Source organism: Schistocerca americana, chromosome 5, assembly GCF_021461395.2.
Source record: "Schistocerca americana isolate TAMUIC-IGC-003095 chromosome 5, iqSchAmer2.1, whole genome shotgun sequence".
NCBI lineage: Eukaryota > Metazoa > Arthropoda > Insecta > Orthoptera > Acrididae > Schistocerca > Schistocerca americana.
Window position 1 is genome coordinate 622,898,700 of NC_060123.1, and position 17,416 is coordinate 622,916,115.

A 17,416-nucleotide genomic window follows, 5' to 3' on the forward strand; every position below is an offset into this window, starting at 1 on the left:
AATAGGCATGTGATTAGCAAAGGAAGGATTTTGTTGAAGAGCAACAATGTATTTAGCGGATGCTACCTTAAATTATGTAATCGTCAGTAATTCTATTACCATTTTACAATCAATTTCCAACTAACACTAAATCTCCATGACGGACACACGTCCAGACCGCCCGCTCGCGCTAACACTGCTTCTAACCTCCATCACTGCTAACTACTAACTTCTAACTGCGAGTCCTTCCAGAAACAGAGTCTCTTACAGCGGGCGTACAGCGCTGTCAGTGATATTAATGCAGTCTATAGCGCTGCCAACATACAAACGCATAAACAGGCTACTTGCAAGGTATTTGGTTGTGATCCATTGATCACCTCGGATGAGAGTGTCCACACTTTCCAATGTTGCAGGAGTCACAGCTGCGTTTGGCCGGCAGGCACGTGAGAGAGAGGACAGATTTGCACAACCTTGTTGCGATGATGACAGACACCTCGCCCAACGACTCGCGGTGCTTTTGTTCACTATCAGGTCTCCATAGACATTCTGAGAACACCTATCAATATCTGCGATGCTTTGCTTTTCCGCCATAAGAAACTCAGTGACGGCTCTCTGCTTGGCACGCATCTCAGTTAAAGAAGCTACACTCCTGGAAATTGAAATAAGAACACCGAGAATTCATTGTCCCAGGAAGGGGAAACTTTATTGACACATTCCTGGGGTCAGATACATCACATGATCACACTGACAGAACCACAGACACAGGCAACAGAGCATGCACAATGTCGGCACTAGTACAGTGTATATCCACCTTTCGCAGCAATGCAGGCTGCTATTCTCCCATGGAGACGATCGTAGAGATGCTGGATGTAGTCCTGTGGAACGGCTTGCCATGCCATTTCCACCTGGCGCCTCAGTTGGACCAGCGTTCGTGCTGGACGTGCAGACCGAGTGAGACGACGCTTCATCCAGTCCCAAACATGCTCAATGGGGGACAGATCCGGAGATCTTGCTGGCCAGGGTAGTTGACTTACACCTTCTAGAGCACGTTGGGTGGCACGGGATACATGCGGACGTGCATTGTCCTGTTGGAACAGCAAGTTCCCTTGCCGGTCTAGGAATGGTAGAACGATGGGTTCGATGACGGTTTGGATGTACCGTGCACTATTCAGTGTCCCCTCGACGATCACCAGTGGTGTACAGCCAGTGTAGGAGATCGCTCCCCACACCATGATGCCGGGTGTTGGCCCTGTGTGCCTCGGTCGTATGCAGTCCTGATTGTGGCGCTCACCTGCACGGCGCCAAACACGCATACGACCATCATTGGCACCAAGGCAGAAGCGACTCTCATCGCTGAAGACGACACGTCTCCATTCGTCCCTCCATTCACGCCTGTCGCGACACCACTGGAGGCGGGCTGCACGATGTTGGGGCGTGAGCGGAAGACGGCCTAACGGTGTGCGGGACCGTAGCCCAGCTTCATGGAGACGTAGGCAGATCATGTAATGTTAGTAGGAAGGGACCTTAATGCTACGCCACAACAGATTGGCGACGAGAGAAGTGTTCTTTCTGATTGCTTACATTTACTTGTGTCATGGCTTCGCCAGATGTACTGTACGAATTTTTTCGCTTGCAGAATCAGCAGACGCAGGCGATATTGGATGCCCTTGGACTGCTCGTCCAGGGTCAACGTACCATTCAAACCGATGCGGCAGCCGCCGCTTCACCGCTACCGCAGCCACAACTCGCAGTTGCACCGCCTTTTAGGCACTACGATCCAGCGCAAGAATCGTGGCCAGAATGGTCCCGACAGTTTGGTTTTCATCTAGCCGCCTACAGAATTCAAGGTAATGAGCGGCAGCCGTTTTTGCTTTCTTGTGTCGGTGTGTCCACCTACCGTAGATAGTCAAATTGTTTCCCTGACGCGACGTAGCAACTCTGTCCTACGAAGAAATTTTGTCTGCTTTAGATGCCTATTTCAAAGAAACAGATAATGTAGTTGCAAAAAGGTATACTTTCTTTCGTACAAAACGTACGGCCGGTCAAACTAATAGGGAGTGGGTTGCAACTTTGCAAGGCCTTACAAGGGACTGTGCCTTTGACTGTGACTGTGGCCTTTCTTATTCAGATACAATGGTACGTGATGCAATTGCACAGAACGTTTCTGATGTTCGCATACGGGAGCAAATTTTGAAACTAGTTCATCCCTCCCTTCAACAAGTGATAGACATATTGGATAGATAAGACACACTTGACTGTGCTCAGGAATCTTTTGAAACTTCGCCAGCCGTGTGTAACATAAACCGGCCCGCCGGACGAGAAGCGCGGCCCGGTCACCTGCCCTCGCGCACTTCGACGCAGCTGCCACTGCGCTCTAAACCAGGTGTGCCGCGCCAGCACACAAATGCAGTGAAATCATGCCCGCGGTGTGCTACTAGACATTCGCGTGAACATTGCCCGTCACACCAAGCTATTTGCTTTTTCTGCAATAGGAAAGGACATGTTCAAAGTGTTTGCCAGAAAAAGCTCAGATCAGACAATCACAACCATTCCAGGCCCTTTGCTTCGAGCCGGAATCGAACCAAGAACACTCAGGCTTGTGGACCTTCGCCCATGGATATTCATGTAGTTAATTCCGCTTCGTCCAGTGCCACTTTCTCTAACAGTGACTGTGTTCGTCCCACAAAAACTGTGTGTCGACGTCGCCGGAAATCACGTCAATTAGCAAGTGATTCTGTACCAGTGTCTGTTCAAATTGCCCAAAACAGTCGCTCTTGTCGTCAGCAGGACAATAAACTTTTTGTAGATTTGGACTTTAATGGCAAGGTCATACCATTCCAGCTCGATACCGGAGCTGCAGTTTCACTGCTCAATCACGACACGTACAAACAACTGGGCAAACCTCCGTTGCGTGCCGCAAACGTTCAGTTAAAAAGTTATTCAGGACACCAGATCCCTGTGTTAGGACAGTGCACTCTTCTTGCAACATACAAGGGACATACAAAACTTGTGTCATTTTACGTTCTTCGTTCTTCTACTGCAGTGAACTTGTTTGGTTTAGATTTATTTCAGTTGTTTAACATGTCTATAATAAATCAGGTCCTATCAGTGAATCAGACTGTGCCTTCGGACAGTGTTTCTCGCTTATGTGAAGAATTTGCAGACATTTTTGCACCGGGCTTAGGTTGCGCTAAAAACTATGAAGCACATTTGGAACTGAACGTCAACGCGCAACCGCAATTTTTCAGAGCGCGCAATGTTCCCCACGCATTGCGTGATGAGGTCGCCGGAACATTAAACGATCTAGAATCACAAGGTGTGAGTGGATGTGCGCAATGCCTCTTTTCTTTCAGCTCCGCTTCATCGCTTACGCCGTAAAGGTGTTCCGTTCGTCTGGACGACGGAATGCGAACGCGCCTTTCGCCAGTTGAAATCGGCGTTGCTTTCTAATACTTGCCTCACGCCTTTCGATCCCCAGAAACCCCTTTTGTTGATGGTAGATGCATCGGATTTCGGGATCGGTGCTGTGCTTGCGCACAAAGTTGGCTCGCATGATCGCCCTATTGCCTTTGCGTCCAAATTGCTCTCGTCTGCGCAAAGAAATTATTCCCAGATGGAGAAAGAAGCTTTGGCTCTCGTGTTTGGTGTTACTAAGTTCCATGATTTCTTGTATGGTCGTCACTTTACCATCATCACTGACCACAAACCTTTGACGTCGCTTTTTCATCCGAACAAGCCTGTACCTCCGCGTACAGCGCAGAAATTCATTCGCTGGTCTATTTTCCTCTCGCAGTACCGCTACGATATCTTGTATCGGTCCACTGCTAAGCACGGAAACGCCGATGCGTTGTCCCGTTTGCCTGTTGCTGAGGATAAAGCATTCGATTCTTCCGAACTTGCTTGCATGTTCATTGATTCGGAAACCGATGAAGTGGTCGAATCGTTTCAGATTGATTTTCGTCGTGTAGCTACAGCCACCGCTGCTGACCCTGTCCTTGCTACCGTCTTGCGTTTTGTTGCTACGCAATGGCCTTTGTCAAAGTCTCGGATTGAGGATCCGTTGGTTCGCCGATTTTTTTGCTCACAAGGAGAGACTTTTTGTTCGAGGTGGTGTTTTGTTGTTGCGTTCTGATAATGATCAGTCCAGAGTAGTGGTCCCACGTTCGTTACAGTCCTCTGTTTTACGGCTTCTTCACCAAGGACATTGGGGTATAGTGCGAACGAAACAACTTGCTCGTCAGCACTGTACTTGGTTCGGAATCGATGCTGCGATTACGAATATGTGTTCTTGCATGGCGTGTGCCGAACAACAATCCGCACCGCCGCGGAAAGTCTTTGCATGGCCAAAAGCCACTTCCCCTTGGCAACGCTTGCACATAGATTTTGCTGGTCCATTCTGGAATGCTCGATGGTTGGTTCTGGTAGATGCCTTCAGTAATTTTCCTTTTGTTGTCCGGATGTCTTCCACAACGTCAACTGCCACCATCCAAGCGTTGTCTGCTATCTTTTGCATTGAAGGTCTTCCGCAGACTATTGTTTCCGACAATGGCCCACAATTCATGTCCGCAAAATTTCAGTCATTCTGCCAGGCCAATGGTATTCAACATCTGACATCCGCGCCGTTTTCGCCTCAGTCAAATGGTGCCGCTGAACGATTGGTCCGGACTTTCAAGTCACAGATGTTGAAGTTGAAAGAGTCGCATTCTCGGGAGGACGCGTTGTTGCTCTTTTTGTCTTCATATCGCTCTCAGCCCCGAGATGGTCGCTCGCCGGCTGAGTTGCTCCACGGTCGTCCTCATCGAACCTTGATGTCTTTGCTGCATCCGCCGCATCAGGTTCCCGTGCAGCGGCAGACTCCTGCTTTTGCTCCAGGCGACGTTGTATTTTATCGCAACTATCGAGGTTCACGGCGTTGGCTCGCAGGGCCCATTCTTCGCTGCCTCGGCCGCGCGATGTATTTGGTTTTGGGGGCCTCTGGTGAGGTGCGTCGGCATCTCAATCAGCTGCGCCTCTGTCGTCGCACGGGTTCTGCCGCTCCCCGTCTGCTTTCAGCGACGGTGCCGTCCAGTCAGCGCCCTGGGGATCCATCTACTGGCTCGCCTCATCCCCAGGTGTTACCGACGCTGCCTTCCATTTTGCCCCATGGCGACGCGCCGCCGCAGCCGCCGCCGCCGCCTGTTTTCCCGCCGGCGCCGCCCGCAGTGGACGCTTCGCTGCAGTCGCCAAGCGCCTCCCTGGGTCACGCGCCGCCGATCGCTTCCCGTGACCAGCCGTCCTCCGCCATGGAACTCTTGCCCGCTCCGGACCACATGATGTCATCGTGCGTCGGATACCCCGACGCAATGGAGGTCGCCCCTTCGGCCCCTCCTGTCTCTTTCCGGGCGCATACGCCGCATGTTGACGTGCACCCTGGACTAGGTTTTCAGGCGTTTCCTAGCTCCCCTCGGACCGAATGGCCGGGTGCGGGTGGCACAGCCTCGCCTGTTGTTAGGCTCCCCGCCTCATCGCATACGTCAACATGGGGTCCTCCCCACGGCGGGCGGAAGCCTTATCTCACGACCGTTCGCCGATTTGCGGGGGAGGAATGTGGTGTCACCGCCAGACACCACACTTGCTAGGTGGTAGCTTAAATCGGCCGCGGTCCATTTAGTACATGTCGGACCCGCGTGTCGCCACTGTGTGATCGCAGACCGAGCGCCACCTCAAGGCCGGTCTCGAGATACGATATAGCACTCGCCCCAGTTGTACGGACGACATTGCTAGCGACTATACGGACGAAGCCTTTCCTCTCATTTGCCGAGAGACAGTTAGAATAGCCTTCTGCTAAGTCCATGGCTACGACCTAGCAAGGCGCCAATTGTAATAGTGCATGTATCTTACGAGTCTCATTTGTATAGTCAAGAGAGATGTATCACAAGGAGTGATTAAAAGTTAAGTATATTCCAAAGCTACGTATTTTCTTTATAGCAGTCATAACGTATCCTGTTCCAGACTTGACGCCAGTCGGCGTGTGTGTACGCGTGCCTTTCAGCTCCCTTCTCAGTGTGGCGTAGCAAGCTTGTTACGCCACAACACTTAACCTATCGAGTATAGACTGGAATGTCTATGGATTCATAGCAGGTGGTAGAGGAAGACAGTCTTTTGAAGTTCTTTTGAGCATGTTTTCTGAAAACTGTCTTTAACAGCTAGTTCGATAGCCCACATCCAGTGGAAACATTTTAGACCGCGTAGCTACCAACAGGCATGACTTAGTCGACGGCGTCTGTATAGAGACTGGGATTAGTGACCTTAACAGCATCATAGCGACTTCGATTACTAAAGCTAACAAATCAATCAAGAAGGCTAGGAGAGTATTTCTGCTAGAAAGAGCAGATAAGCAGTTGTTAGCATCGCACTTAGACAATAAACTGACATCATTTAGTTCCCATACGAAGGACGTAGAGGAATTATGCGCAAAGTTTGAATGGATTCTAAATCATACTCTGAAGAAATATGTGTCGGTAAGTCAATTAAGAACGGAAAAGACCTGCCGTGATTTAACAACTAAATTCGAAAATGCTGAGGAAGCAAAGGCTGTTGCACTTTCGGTTGAGAAGAAAACGCGCAAATGACGACAGGCGAAATTTAATGGGAATTCGTGTGCCTGTAAAAAGGTCGGTGCGCGAAGCTTCCAATAATTACCACCGCCATACCTTAGCAAAGGATCTTGCCGAGAACCCAAGAAAATTCTGGTCCTAAGTAAAATTGCTAAGGGGGTCCACTCGTTGACAAGCCTTGTGTGACAGTAGAAGATGGCAAAAATAAATCCGAAGTTTTAAATTTATCATTCCAGAAATCGTTCATGCAGTAGAATCGTACAGATATACCGTCGTTTGACCATCGAACAGACGCCTTTGTGGAGGACATAATGATAAACATCGCTGGTTTAGAGCAACAAATGAAAGAGTTGGAAACAAATGAGTCATCGGGTCCTGATGGAATACCAGTTTGGTTTTACAGAGAGTGCCATAAAGCATTAGCCCCTTACTTGGCTTGCTTTTATCGCGATTGTCTCACCCAGCGCAGAGTTCCAAGTGACTGGAAAAAAGTGCTGGTGACTGCTGTATACGATGAGTGTGGAAAAACGACCCGCAAAATTACAGACCAAAATCCCCAATTTCGGTTTGCTGCAGAATCCTTGAAAGTATTCTCGGTTCGAATATAATAAATATCCTTGAAAAGGAAAAGATTCTGTCCGCAGATTAGCACGGTTTTACATAGGGGATCACCCGTGCTAAACTCAGCTTGCCCTTCCCTTACATGATACGCTTCGAACTATGGATGAACGCAACAGGCAGATCCTATATTTTTAGATTTCCGGAAAGTATTTGGCACGGTGCCATACTGCTGACTGTTAATGAAGATACTAGCGTACGGAATAGGTTCCCAGGTATTTGAGTGGTTCGAAACACAATTCATTATATTGTACTTTACGACAAGTGTTCATTAGAGACAAAGGTATCGTCAATAATGCCCCTGGGACATGTTAGTCTCTATATCCATAAATGATACGGCGAACATGTTAAGCAGCAACCTGCAGCTGTTAGTTGATGATGCTGTGGTATATAGGAAAGTGTAGTCGTGAGTTAGTTAGTTCATTAGGTGTTCCATTGATCAATCTCATGGAAACCGTTATGACGTGGAATGAGTCAAGTTCATAAGAAATGCACGCATGAATCCAGTTTTTTAAATAAAAAGAAAGGAAATTTTTATTAACTACTCCATTAACTTAACTGGCACAAAATGCATATATTATACTGATAGATTTCTATATTTCTGTTCAAGAATTCATCTATGGTATAGAAGGAGTTGTCAAGGACATACAATTACGGTTTATTTTTGAAACTATTACTGCTGTATGTCAGATATTTTATTTCATCTAGTAATTTCTCGAAAAGTTTTACAGCAGCATATTTTACCCCTTTCTGTGCCCAAGACAGTTTAAGTAGAGGATAGTGTAAGTCTTTGTTTCTTCTGGTATTATAAACATGAATGTCACTGTTGTTTTTAAACTGGTCCATGTTGTTTAGAACAAATTTCACTACTGAGTAAACTTGCTGTGAGTCTGTTGTAAGAATTCCTCATCATTTAAACAGATGCCTACAAGATGTGCGACTATGAGCCCCATACATTATTCTAACCACTTTCTTTTGAGCAGTGAATACTATCTCCCTAGTCTTGAGTTACTCCAAAATATTGCTTCATATGACATCTGAGAGTGAAAGTATGCAAAGTACGGTTGGTTCCTAACTTCTGTATCCCCAAAATTAGCAATTATTCTGATTGCAAAAGTTGCTGAACCTAGTCGCTTTAGGAGATCCAAAATATGAATTTTCCAATTAAGATTCTCATCTATATGTACACCCTAAAACTCAGTATGTTCCCTGGCTACTGACTTCTGTTGATGTGTTATATTTATTGGAGGAACTGTACTCCTTACAGTAGAAAATGGGATGTACTGTGTTTTTCAAAGTTCAGAGCAAGCCCATTCGGAGAATACCAATAGATAACTTTCCAAAGACACTATTTGTATCATTTCCTTGATAATTTATTTTACTAGGTTAATAATTATGCTTGTATCATCAGCAAATAGTGTCAGTTTAGCTTCCTGTCTCAGATAAGAAGGAAGGTCATTCACATATGTCAAGAACAGAAGGGGACCCATGATCGAGTCCTGTGGAACACATAATGTAATTTCATCCCATTTAAATGAAGTGGGAAACTTCCTTGAAGTACTTAATCCATATAAAGAAACTTTTTTCTTCCTGTTCTGGATATATAACTTCAACCACTCATATACGGTTCCATTTATACCGTGGAATTGTAGTTTATGTAACGTAATGTCATGGTTCACATGCTTTGGATAAGTCACAGAAAATTCGTATTGGTAACATTTTACTATTTAAAGATTCTATTATGTGGACAGTGAAACTGTGTATTACTGATTCAGTGGAACAGCATTTTTGAAATCCAAACTGTGATTTACAAGTTCTAAGTATGCCATTACTTCTGAGATGGCTAACCACTCTTGAGTAATTTACTTTCTCGACGATTTTTGAAAGTGCTGTAAACAAGGATACTGGCCAGTAATTGTTGACATCTGTGGTATCCCCATTTGTGTAGAGGTGCTTGACAATGGCACAATTCAACAAGTCTGGGAAAATAACTTGAGTTAATGATGCATTACCGATATTACTCAGAACATCAGCTGTGACTGCTCCACATTATTTTAATATCTCGTTAGAGGTGTCATATACTCCAACAGAACATTTGTTTTTCAATGATTCATTGATCTTTCTTATTTCACAAGAGTTTGTTACAGAAAAATCAATCTGACAAGGATTTCTCAAAACTGACTCTTCCATGTATTGCTTTAAAAGTAATACTAGCTACCCCAGTGATTACTTTTCCTAATAACTTTTTCTAATAACATTCCATACTGATTTCATTTTATTGCGCGAGTTGTTAATTTCATCTCTAATATAGATAATTTTTGATTTTCTGAGAACTTGTCAGAATTTTCTTATGAAGAAATATTCAGTCATCCAGCAGAGCAGGGGAATCAGATGTGTATGTAACAGTTCTCAAACATCTGTCAGTGTTATTTACGTATACAGTTATGCTGTGTATGCTACTGCCCTCCACCATTAACATATGTTCCATTAAAACTACAGTCTTCTATGCTATATATGCACATATAGACTTCCTCCTGATTTCGATATGTAATTTGCTTATGAAAAAAATACTCGGTCATCCAGCAGAGCAGTAGAATTATATATGTATGTAAAAAAGACTGTCATTGAAATTGTCAAGGCTGAGGGTCCATTTTGACGTCAATCAGTTCCCCTTCAGATGAATTTCTCGTATTCTCACTGCCTCCATATCAATTTATCAATATATTTCTCCCGTTCCTGGCTGTGGAAAGTAGTATACTATCTCTAGAGTGAATAGACTCCCCAACCTCTATTAGTATACTGGTATGTGACATCATCTTTCCACCCTACATATAGTGCAGTATACATTAACCCATCAGTACACGCAGGTGGTCTGTCAGACCAAGAAGAATATTTTCACATTAATGCAATGTCTGAAAATTGTTTCTAAGAAGCTATCTTCTCAGTACCTTTAAGTGAGTATAATAGGAGTCGTTTGGTATGGTGTATCTGGTATTTCAAAAATAGCAATTCCTGTACGACAAAGATGTCGAGGGTCTCACAGGCCAGCTGCGTGCACTGGTGTCAGTTTATTGTTAGCTCCACCAAGGTTATTCACGGGCGCGTATATTTGCGGTATCTGCTTAGATTAGTGGTTAAACAGATTTTTTCGTGCTTTGTACCTTATTTTAGTGTCTTGTAAGTGTGGTAACTGCATCATGGCTTGTTCTTACGAGGCACAGGAGGAGAGAATTAGGAACTTGATTGAAGAAGTAATGGCTGAAAGTGACGCAGGTGATTCTGAAGATGGAGAAATCGACTTTGAAGAAATTTAGGACCCAGAGTGGAAAAGTAATTCCGGCACCGAACAAAAAAACGTCGAGTGATGAATCAGAAGACAGTGTTTGTAGTGCTGACAGTGATGTGTTTGTCGGTAAAGACGGAACAGTATGGAACTCACATGCTCCGCCAAAGAACTCCCGCACACGTTTTCATAACATCATAACTCATTTACCAGGTGTGAAAGGTGCTGCGAAAAGTGCTACGAATCCTCTACAGTGCTGGGAACTGTTTTTTGATGAAAACATTATACACATACTCGTTGACTGCACTAATAGGTACATTCAAAGTATCCAGGGAAACTTTCGAAGGGAAAGAGATGCACTACAAACTAATGAACCTGAAATAAAGGTCTTATTGGGATTATTGTACTACGCTGGTGTAATGCGTGCCAATCACCTAATTCTACAAGATTTGAAGGGGAAAAGAGTGCACAGGAGTTGAAATATTTCGTCTCACAGTGGGCATAAACAGATTTCGTTTTCTCCTTCGATGCCTCAGATTCGCCGATAAACGAACGAGAATGGAAAGGGAGAAAACAGATCACATGGCGGCGATATGACAGGTGTTCAGTCTAATTGTTGAAAACTTTCAGAAGGCTTATACAGTTTCTGAATACGTGACAGTTGATGAAAAACTAGAAACATTCCGTGGAAGATGCTGATTCCGACAGTACATACCAAATAAGCCAAACAAGTACGGAATAAAAATTTTTGCAGCAGTGGATGCCAGAATGTTTTACACATTCAACATGGAGGTGTGTGTTGGGCAAAAGCCTGAGGGCCCTTACAGACAATTGAACTTGTTCAGAGACTTTGCCAACCTATCCCGAATACAGGGCGCAACATAACTTGCGACAATTACTTTACAAGTTTCGAGCCTGCAGACACATTGCTTACGTAGAAGACGACCATCGTTGGTACCCTGAGGAAGAACAAGAGACAAGACCCAAGGGGATTTATTAACACTAAAAACCGACAAGAAAAGTAATCTATATTTGGGTTTCAGAAAAATTGCACCTTGTGCCGAAACGAAATAGAGTGGTATTACTACTGTCACGATGCACCACATTGGAAATATTGACGAAAATACAAGGAATGATAAAAAAACCAGAAATTATCACTTTCTATAACCTTACTAAGGGTGGAGTTGATGTTGTAGAGTCCGCAGCTCGTTGTCGTGCGGTAGCGTTCTCGCTTCCCACGCCCGGATTCCCGGGTTCGATTCCCGGTGGGGTCAGGGATTTTCTCTGCCTCGTGATGACTGGGTGTTGTGTGATGTCCTTCGGTTAGTTAGATTTAAGTAGTTCTAAGTTCTAGGGGACTGATGACCATAGATGTTAAGTCCCATACTGCTCAGAGCCAAGATATATTTGTAAGAATTGCTAGAAATACATTTGCCTTTAACATTCTGTTACTGTGTGCCAAGACTGTATCGACAAAATATCTGGTTGAATACATGCATTATTTTGATAACAGCTAAATTTTATGTATCTCCATTTGTGTAAATATTTTTGGCCAAAATATTAAATTTATCCCTTAAATATATTTACTAAACTGATTTTTAATGATATTACTTCGTTTAATAACGGTTCCCTCCACAATATACATCTAAATGCAAAATTCAGAAAGATAGAAACTGCAAGGGTCTGTGAGACCAGCTGCGTGTACTGCCGTCCCGTTTCCAGGTGCGTGCACCGCCGAGTTAAGGAACCAAGACTCTTCTACTGACAATTCCAATTACATCTTCTGTGTAATGCGTTCGCTTAAGTAATATGACATATGTTTCTAGACACCACTCAGATTTTCTTTTTCTCCCTGCAGTACAGTATCTAGTAGCTACTGGCTTAGTGGGGTGTATATGTCACAAAGCCCTATTACCGCGTCATATGGATCTGTGTGGCACTGATCTTAACAATACTACTCAGTTGGGACAAAAATTATATCTTTTAATGTTGACAGAACAGTGGTATTTTCTGTCAGTTCTATGATTCGACACTAAAAATTCATGATTCTTCAACGCAGGTTGGTAAGTGTTAAGATCGGAGTGTGATGATAGCTACCGCACGAAGAGCAGACCTAAATGTGATTGATGTATGAGAAAACATGAAAAGGATGTATTTTAACGATAATGCTTTGTTCTTCATAATGTGAGAGTACTACTAATGTATCAAAAATACATCATAAAATAGTACTATCTGCAATAACATCACTGTTTTCGTCAAAGTACTCTTACTATAGCTAAAACAGGTCTCTTACATACAGCACACGAGGAAAGGGTAGGTCCCCACTTAATGTGGGCAGCAGTACATCTGCAGGGAAGGAATAGCATCCCCATTTCTTCCTGCAAGCATATGTCGCCCATGTGAGCAGTGTCAGAAGCTTTTATAGTCAGTGTTCTGATGCTGCTTCCGGAAGATTTGACGGAGGTTTAATATTAGCTGCCCACTTTGCCGCAATATTTGCATCTATATTCCGACAAATGTTATCCACAAAATTCTTAACCGTTCCAAGAAGCTCAAAGAAGCACTTGGTTAATCACACAGCATGTTCAGCCCATGTGTTGTTCATCCCAACACTCGAACCTTCCACCACACTGGAAACACGCTGTTTCATTCCGTCACTGGTGTAAAAGAATCCAGCTTCATTTAGTTTGTCAGTATTTTGCTTAATGGCTAAATAGCAACCTTAGAAAGATGCCAGCCTCACAACGAAAGTCTATATTTAGGGTGAGCTGATTTAATCTCCTACTCATCACCTGTTGAACAGCATGACGATGTTGATTCAGGAGATGAATGTGGGAGTATCTCCAACCCGCACAGGTTACAAGTACAGTACAAAAGAAACAGTTCGACCCACCACGAACGCATTTTCACAGACATACTTCTACAACACGCTTAGACAGTCACTTTGTTACTGAGTGACCTGCTTTCAAAGCTCCCTATATATCGTTTTCATTCTTAAAAACCATGATACCGACACTTGTGCTCACGTGATTATGACGTCACTTCTCGTCGCTTATTCTACATTTGCTTGTAACTGCAGAACATCTGTAAATACCTAGCGCAACTGCTTTATTTTTCCGCATTACCTACACCATGCATTGGCTGTAACAGTCTGTGCAGCTGTCGTATTTTTACATATAAACCATTGTAATGTACTCAACATTTACTTTTTAAACTACTGCGTATTATTTATCATTCTGTAGAAGTATGTACGTACACCGAACTGCAACCTGGTGGCAGTTCAATGGCTCAAAAATCGGCATACGTAAAACCGGTCAGTTGGCCTATTGCTGTCACCTGGATAGCTTCAACAGGTACCGTCAACAGATAAGATAGTCCCTTAAGTTTTCTCATTACATGACCATGGTGTATCTGTTATATAGTGCAGTGAAATGGCGCAGAGCGTATCGAATATATATGTACTGTAAACATAATTTTTGAGGTATGTGTTGTTCAGAAAATCCTTTTGTACATGCTTTTTACCGATGACTGTGGATTATTTCCGTAAATTTTATTCCACTTATCTTACAGTTTGAAATTGTGAACATGACTGCAACAAAGCGTCTCGCTTCAGTAGTCTACGTTTCTGTTTTGCGATATGCATTCTTATAATTATTACGAAACCATCAATTTCCTCCATTCTTTTCATTATGAATTTTGGCCTGTAGTCTTCTGCATACTTTCAGACCTGAAGATGGTATTTTAATTGTTAGTCGATGGACCCTTCCTTGCGGTCCTGGTGAATAAAAAGTTTTCCTAAAGACAACGAAACTATTCAAATTAAATCTGTTTGCAGTAAGAAAAATCGTTTATTCGGGGGAAGACAAGACTAAGATATTAAGTTCCATTTACGTATGAGCGAAAATGATAAGAAAACAGCAAATACTCGCCAACACTGCATAAAAAGTCGTCACAGCAAGGAGAGAAGTGCCACAATGGTCTATAAAAAGACAAAGTTGCTGATTCTGGAGAGAGATGTAATGCAATTATCGCCTGACAACGTACTGTGTAAACTCAGCTTAAAGGTATGAGTAGAATTTGATGAGATACCTCAGAAGTCATCAAAATCAGTAGCAAACACCGAAACCTTTTGAATTTTACAAAATAAAACATTCTTACGTTTATTTTCCATTGTTTAATGACCTGACACGTTTGGACAGTATGCTTACTTATATATAACTTGTTAATTACGAATTCATGTGATGTCCGAAAAGATTCTTTCCTGTGTGTGCCAATGAGACTATGTTCCGAAAACCTAGGACGACAACCAGAAATACACACAGACTGATGACCAAATTGATTCTTAGATCAAGAACAGCTTGGGTTACAAAATCACATACAAATATAACTAGGTAGTAACCAAGGCATATACACGCACATAAAACTACTAAAAAAAGTCAGCAGCTAGAAGAAAAAATTTTAAAACGTCGACGTCTGTTAAACAGACCAGCTATTGTCAAGTGACATTACAAACCCTTACGCACACACAGCCAGTCCAGAATCACACAAAGCCTGTAAGTCAAACCTTATAAAACAGAAAAAGCTATCATTAGCAGAAATTATGGAACTCACGGATTCACTTCGACTAGTACCAAGCAAAATATAAATATGTTGCAAGAGCTTCAAGAAATGAAGGAAGGTTATGGTTTAAAGACCGGTAGACATGGAAGTCATTAGAGACGGGGCACAAGCTGTGAATGATTCAAGGATGGGGAAGGAAATCGGCCGTATCCTTTGAAAGGAACCGTCCCAGCATCCGCCTGGAGCAATTTGTGTAAATCACGGAACACCTAAATGTAGATGGTCGTACGCAGTGGCTTCAATTACAGGACGGTTAGGTGTCAGTAACTGGAATACAAGATGTTCTCAAAGAACACGTATTGTCATGTTTCAGTATCAATCACAGGGGAGATTCGTTGAATACAACAGCTCTCAGTTTCTGCACAATATCCTGGCACTAATACAACCAAGAAAGTTTTTCCTCTATGTCCCGTATTCAGAATTTAAAATGTTACACGTGGCTGGTTATTCCTTCATTTTGTGATATTAAAATTTCGCTTTTATGACAGTTCTCGGTCTGTAATTGTATGTACCGTATTTCATTATAATTAAGTGACAATATGATCTCTGTTAATTAGAAAATAATTTTACTCACTACACTTGTTGCTTATTGCTTACGTCAGGTGTCAGATGTTTTGAAATTACACTTTGGGCATCAAAAAAAGACAAATTTATAAATTATCTGTCATGTTTAAGTGAAATTCTTGATACAGGTATGTTAAGGAATGCAATGTACCTGGAAATGAATCCCGTGGCGCTCCCCTCTGTTCACTATGTAATCAAATTAAAATCTGTTACCTGTGTGACAGCACTAGAGGAAATCTTCTGCTTAGAAATGAAATGGCCCACCGGGAAGAAATTTATATGCTTGCACCAATTCCAACTTGTGCAAAAGTATAACATGGCTGACACAATTAAATTATTTTCTTGTTTGTCACAGGAGGTACCAACTATCCACATCTTATAACTTAACCCTGGAAGTGCACAGGCACATAAGAACAAACTGCATTTCTTGTTGCTGCCCCCATCCTAAGTCCAAACATCAATACTCCCAACAAGTGTACTGAGAAGATTTGCAACTCTCTTATACAGTCCCTACTCTGCCTTCTCACAAAATCTGTTTTGGAAAACACTGTCATAAGGAAACGTCTGTAGTTAACCACATTATTCTTTTTGTTCCTTTTATAAAGTGATCTTACTAAGAATTGATTTAAACTGTCTGGAAGTACCTGAAAAACAGAGTACACTAATGACAGTATGAGCTAATTTATGATGCACTGGTCTTCACGAATCTAACAGATGTTTCTTCAAAGTTGTATGGCTCTTTAATCTTCAGTAATTTCATAATTGATTCATTTTCTTTCTTGCTTGTTTCCTATAGATGCATGTGCTGTTATAACCTATGAATACAAGCTTTCAGAATACCGTAAATTCTTACATAGTGTAGCCGTCACTGCCAAATGTAGATGTTGGCGTGCTGTCGAGGATGGATGTAAACTGTGAGGATGCGCTGTATTAAAACTCGGCTGTGATCTTCAAGTGTTTTATTATTTCCAGCTACAGTGCCACATTCCTCTCTGTCTACGTCACAGGGTCCCGCGATGTCGAGGACGCCACTTTGCTGTCTGCAAAACAGTTTGGCGCGGCAGGGCTACCCCAGCGACCAATGCAACATACTGCGGCGTGCTGGCCATGTGCAGCCGCGGATTTTTTACGATGTCAGGATGCACTGGCAGCCGATTCAGCAGCCTTCGCTCCCGTTGCCTCAGCGCCGCTCGCTGGGAGCTGCAGGGCGGCCCGCTGCATGCTTCTTCGCCGTCATGGTTAAGATCGAGGCGACAACAAGTGCCTGCAACCTGACAGCCAAATCTGCGGTCCTCGCCTCAGGATGCCTCCAGCGTGTGTTCGCAGCCAACAACATTGCCCGCGGTAGTGAGCCATCGAGTGGCCCACTGCTGGCTGGCAACGGACCGCATGTTGACCTCACAGGGTCGAACCAGCGACCCGCCGTGGACTGGAATGCTGGCCCCCCACCTGCTGCTGCGTGTAGCCGGTGGTGTGAAGCGTCCTGCCGTCCAGAAGAGCTGCCACACTTGAATCCCCCTCGTTAGAAAACTGGCACTTATTTATACGTTGCTGCGTGCCTCTGTTTTGCTAATGCGCCGCTCCAAGTCACGTACTCATTACGCCTAGGTTGCGACGATGGGCCTCTTCTGCCTGTAACTTTCGCCATGCAAACCGCTGCATTTACTCTTTGCAGCAGTTCGATGGCCCTGTGGCCTCCATTCTGCTTTGCAACCACTGGTCAGTGTAGCTTAGTGTCAACAGGCCCGTGCCTGGC